This window comes from Hypomesus transpacificus, chromosome 16 (assembly GCF_021917145.1).
Source record: "Hypomesus transpacificus isolate Combined female chromosome 16, fHypTra1, whole genome shotgun sequence".
Classification (NCBI taxonomy): Eukaryota; Metazoa; Chordata; class Actinopteri; order Osmeriformes; family Osmeridae; genus Hypomesus; species Hypomesus transpacificus.
In genome coordinates, this window is record NC_061075.1 from 2,371,718 (window position 1) to 2,377,810 (window position 6,093).

The 6,093-nt window shown below is 46.2% G+C and overlaps 1 long non-coding RNA gene across 1 annotated transcript; it reads right to left on the reverse strand.

The window, feature by feature from the left end:
* Window positions 1–2,061: 2,061 nt before the first annotated feature.
* LOC124478751 lies at window positions 2,062–3,591 on the reverse strand. The gene is made up of 3 exons (XR_006957264.1): window positions 3,485–3,591; window positions 3,125–3,244; window positions 2,062–2,839 (listed from the first exon to the last, which is right to left on the reverse strand). It is a non-coding gene; the product is annotated as an uncharacterized LOC124478751 (long non-coding RNA).
* Window positions 3,592–6,093: the final 2,502 nt, after the last annotated feature.

Genomic DNA, 6,093 nt, shown 5'->3' on the forward strand with positions numbered 1-6,093 from the left:
AGGAGAGGGAGAGACATCATGGAGTGGGCTGGAGGGGAGGGGAGGAGAGGGAGGGAGGGAGGGCCTAACCGTCACTCTGATACTGTACTTGAACCCCGCTGCACAGTTTGCTGTTGGTGGATTTGCATGAAAGACAGTTCTGCGTTACGAACAGACTGGATGATATTTTGGACGACAGGGGCACAGGACACAGCTTCTTTGGTGGTATTACAGGTCAAACAGGAGGAATATTTATGAATGACAAGGCTCTCTATCTTTGTCTCGTTCTCGGGCTAAGTCTCAGTCCTCCGTCTCCAACTCAACTCTGAGTGGGAGGAGTTTTCACACAGTTTAGAGTGACAAGACAATGAGGGCCAAGGTGAGGCAGAGAAATCTACAGCCTGGAGCTTAATGGCATACAGGAGAGGAAATGAACACTGTGCTTCAGTTTTTCTCACCTTTCTCTTTCTTTCTTTCTTTCTTCCTTTCTTTCTTTCTCTGTCTCTCTCTCTCTCCATTCCTCCCTCTCTTTCTCTCTCTTTCCTTCTCTGTGTCCTCCAATCTTAGGCAGCCAAAGTTAATCCTAAGGCCACATTTACTCTGACCGCGTCTCATTCCCACTAAAAAAAGACAGGTGTGTTGTCTTCTTGTTCCCTGGCTCCGCTCTCACCTCCCTGCCATCTACTCTACATCCCAGATCCTGCTTCATCTGGTTCCATAGCTCTCTCTCTATCTCTCTCTCTTCTGCCATTGCTCAGTACAAAATATCCACTCATTTGATGGGAGTCCATACTGTATGAGTAAATGCTAACTCGTGGCTTTGAGGAGGGGAGGGAGGAGAAGTTACTTGGAAGATATATGACCGAACACTGAAGGACCCCCCCCCCCCCCCACACACACACACACACACACACTTGATTACAAATCAATCACTGTTAATGCAGCCCAAAGAGATTTGTAAACTAATGACCCTGAGATGTCCCCCCCTCTTCCGTTCCAATATCCAATCTATGAAAAGATGTAATGCATGCTGCATATTGACAACAGTCACTTAAGGCTGAGCATTTTATCAATGACTCTGACTGATCTTATCAACTATCAATAACAGGTGAATGGAGGTCAGAGAGATGAGATCTTACTGCACCATCAACAACTTTTTTGGTTTATTTATTTACGGTTCTTGAATAATAAAAGTATTATAAATTATTAATAAAAGAACAATTATATTGTGGATTACAAAAGCACAACAATCTGTCAGTCAGACAGACTTCCAGGCCTTTTATAATCAGTCAGAAAGTCAGTCACTGAGCCAATCGGTTAGCATGCAAGTCATTTGGTCAGTCATCTAGCGTGCAAGCTAACCAGCCTTCTAGGGTGTGTCTGTCATTTGGCCTGACATTACAGGGTTTGTTTAATGTCCCAAATAAAACATTTCATATTCTGAGACAGACACGACAATATTATTTAATATCCCTACATTACTCAAGCCAGCTAAAGCAATGAGATTACGTTTTTAATTGTCTATTTCAAATGTGAGTTACAGTAACTAAATGGACTGACTTTGCAACCACAATGACAAAGAATTACAATTGGCATATAATGTAAAAAATAGATGTTTATTCAACTTTTTTCATGGTGTTGTTGACTCTAGAAAACCTTTTCCAACAAATTATGGGCTTCAAATAAACCTATAAAAGCAATGGACAGTCACAAAAAGATTTGCAGCACAGCTCAAAAGAGGCACACCACATTACATGTAGGGTTTCATGGTGACCTCGTATTCAGAATATGTTTTGCCGACCTCTGACCCGTGTACGGCGTGACTACAGAGGCAGGAAAAAGGGGGTGACCGAGGAGTTCTCACTTTTTTGGACGCAAATCTGTTTCAGATTGAGAGACAGCAGGGCTTCTGAAACTCAGGAAGCCCTGGTAGAAGGGACCAACATTGTTCTCATAAAAACAAGACACTCTCCTCCTGCGTCTCTCTCTAACTCCCTCGTCTGTCAATCTCCTCATTCCCCCTCCCCTCCGCCGTTCCTTTCCCTCCCCCCAGCACCCACCCTACTCCTCTGTCACCGAGCAGAGTAGTGCTCGCAGGCTGAATTGTGACAGAGACTGGCCAGATAGCTAAAGGCCTTAAGAGAGTCTGAGGTGTATATGTCGTGAGACCTAAGGGCCCTGATGGGATAGCAGGTGAACACTGAGCAAGAGAAGACAAAGTTGTCGTGAAGCCGCCCTATGACTGTGTTGCCACAGTCACTAGCCGACCATTTTCCTGTTATTTATTTTTTAAAACCCGTCTCTCAGTTTCCTTCGATGAAATGTGCCGTCCATATGTCTTGTCAACAAATGATTTTTTTTTAAATTAAATGTAATGTTCTAGTTTGCAGACAGGGGAAATCCCCAGCTCTGATTACATTGTTATATGTACAATGTTGCCACAACAGTAATTCATGGAAACAGGTTACCAGTTGTGCTATTTACTTAGAATGCCCTTTTCTAGAAGTCAGGGCCATGCCCATCCTCATAGCAAATAAAACGGCTTAGAGATTCTTAGTAATACTATGCAAATGCTGCGGGGCCAGTTGATTCAAGCCCTCATTTCAAAATAACGCATATTTGTGGAAACTGAATCTTTGTGAGATATGTATATGAAAATGTGAGGTTTCTCCCTAGCAGACAAACTGTAGCTACAGTACAGACCGACTTGGATGATGAGTTGGTGGTTGAGCTCGCTCCGCCGTGGCACTGTATAGTGTGTCATGGAATACAGCAACCAGTCTCGTATTGTTCCCAGGACAATGGTTTGCTCTCCCTCTTGTTTACCTGTGGGGCCACTGCAGCTGAAGAGCAACAGCGACTGACAGGAAAAAAACAACAGATACACTCTTAGTATCAACTCTAAGCTTCAGTATCAACCCTAAGGCCACTGCCAGGAGTGGGCTATTCTCAATGTTCTCACAAACCATTACTTTTGTCACCAGTCCCCCCCGTCCCCCCGTCCCCCCACCTCCCTCGCTAACTATGTGTATTGTTGTAAACAAAGCTCACGTTGTTGTGAAACTATTTCATGATGTCCCACAGTGACTTGAGATATGTTAGACACAGACACGCCTTGCCCTTAAAAAAGGGGAAAATTCCCCACCGTGCGAACATGGGCCCTCCAGACCTGATGCATTCTGGTCTGCCGTGGGAATTGGCTATCATAGGACATTTTGACTGGTTCTCACCCGGTGTTGTTAACATTGGTGATGGGCTTGTAAATCTAAAAAGGCGAGAACAATTGTCAATTACGACAGTCTGACCCCAAAATATAGATTCATCAGCAGGCCTCACAGTTTGCTGCTCTGAGGGAATCATGTATATCACAATGTACAGTACTTGTTTTGTAATCAAAACAAATAGTTTATTATCTCTGGCATACTGCATACGAAAACTATTTTCACACAAGACAGCACAGACATCGAAGGATGTGAATGCATGGGAAAACAAGCAAACTGAGTACCTGCCTCGAGGATATCCAATTCCACATATCTGCAAAGACATTCCAGTCCCTTCTTGATGAGCTATCTCAGTTCCTGTGCTTGGTGAGAAGTGTGTCTGTAGAGCACTGTTTTCTCACGGTTTAGTGAGGGTGTGTTTGAAGTAAAGCTGTGGTATAAACATGCTGAAGGTAATGGACCGGTAGCAAATAAAACAATCTGTCTGATGTCATTGACATATTTTCATTGTTTTATCATCCGATCTCCCTCAGCCGTGCCTTGTCACTGCATGCGTAACCGCACTGAAACGCAAACATTGTTTGATCATGTTAATAACATTTATTGTTTGTAATATTTGACTTTTCAAATCGGACACAGGGCTTTACTCTCACGTCATTCATTCAACCCCTAGTAAAAAATTATGGGCGCCCATATAAGACACCCCCCGATCAAACAGGTACCCACTGGAGACCTGAGGACGACACAGTGTGTCGCAATGTCAGGCAGGGCATACATTCACACGCGTTCATTCAGCAGAGGCATCGATCAAAAGGGATGCACAAAAGTGGATCCACGAAATGCAGCCAGCAGCTGCAAAGGCTTTTCAAACCACCTCTGGTACACGTCATGGTGGGTGAGAGCCCAGCGTGTGGGAGCGGCGTCGGCTCCCCTGGGCCGGCCTGCCGCCGGTGGCAGAGGGCAGGGCCTGTGGGTCTGTGGGTTAGGGTTTCCTCCTCCAGATACAGCCCCTATCCGGGGTTTACACTCTCAAACATCTGTTGTAATTTCTGTCAAATTGAACTTTTACTACCTGGTCATTAAAGCCGTGGCAATGACAAAACCAGATGGTCTCTAGCTGTTCGTACAACTACAGCCTCTTTATGGTGTTGGTGAAAATTGAACCAAAGGGAGCCGTCTGCTTTATAAAATTAAGGCAATCATTCCCACATTCCTGGGACAAGGAGAGTAATATAGGGGGCGAGGTAGGGGGGTGAGGAGAATGACAGGGGGGGGGGGGTGCTTGACTCTAGGGTTAGGGGGCGAGGATCAGATGTTAGCACACACACACATAGGCACTCACACACACACACACATACTGTAGGTTGGACCCATACTCCGTGGGAGGCAGAGCAACACCAGGGTTGGGGTCCCAGTAGGGCTAACAAAGGGGAAGGTGGAGTGTGAGGCAGTATGTTTATTAGTGATAACAGTACAGTGGGCCAGAGAGGGGGAAGGGGGGGGGGGGTACCTGCAGGGTTTGGCAGTGTGAGTGCAGTGTAACGATTGGGTAACACTGTTTGAGGGGTGTGGGCGGGGTAACGGGGTGGAGGTAACATCTGCAAGGTGTCAAATCATCCTCTCTACAGCTTCCCTTCTCCTCTGCCAGACCCCACTAAAACCCATCTCTTCCTCCATTTAAAAAATATAGTTTTGGGGGGCCTTCTTTATTTGAGGAGACAATTGGAAAGTAACAGGTAAGAAAGAGAGAGAGAGAGAGAGAGAGAGAGAGAGAGAGAGAGAGAGAGAGAGAGAGAGAAAGAGAGTGAGCGAGCGAGAGAGAGAGAGAGAGAGGGAGGAAGACATGCAGGAAATGGCCGAGGCTGGACTCAAATCCGGGGCCTCCTGCGGTAAGGTTGGCCCATGTGGTCCATGCTCTACCCAGTGAGCCACAAGGCCACACCCTCCATTCTGTGTTTTGTCTACATTTGACACCGTGCCATGGGGACCTCGGCCCTGCGGCAGAGAGGGTTGGAGAACCGAGGAAGGCTCCGTACTGTGATGTCGTACGGGTCATGTGACACAGCCAGCGCCGCCGCTGCACGCAGCCAAGGGAGGGCATCACAGGAAGAGGCAGACAATGGCAGCTTTCAGTTCTCAGGCGGAGCATTCCGATGGAAGAATGAAACGTGCCCATCCGTCTGGCTAATGAATCACGAGCAGACGAACGCTGGGTGTCTGGGTCAAATTACTTCACTGAGTGGTAGGTAACGTTTGTTACATGACGGGACTTTTCCGTAACCCCAGTCTACCCTCTCCTTGGTACCTCTAGAGTAGAAGAAAAGATCCGACTCGTTGAGTAAACGGTTCATTCTACATTACATACAATACACAATTGCAAAGCAACATTGAAGATGTCCATAAATAACGACATCATTTCTCCGGTCAAGGTTATTTCGATCTACTCCATCTCTATCTCTCCAGAAGGTTACTTGAAAGAGGAAAAAAAGACTAGTTGCAGTTGCTCGCCTGACAACAACATGCAAAGCAGCTTTTACACTGCAGTTGAACCCCTTGATTTAAGCAGACGGTGACAGCTATGACACAAGCTCCTCTGGTATTTCGAGAAATCATTATCAGCCCAGGCAGGTCTGTCTTCCCGCTTGGTGACCTCCGTCATGGGCCTGGGTGTCAGAGAGAACATCCTGTTGGTGACACACCAGAGAACCTGCTTCCTTCTCCAGCAGGCTTCAAGCAACAGCAGACTTGCTCATGTTACAGGATACACATCCACACCAGCTGGCCATGCTCCTGACTGTGTAGTCAAATTTTGATATGTGTAGACAAACATCGGTCAATGCCTTTTTTTTTTGCTTTTCTGATAACGACTAAACTTGTTCGTGATCCGCTTCAG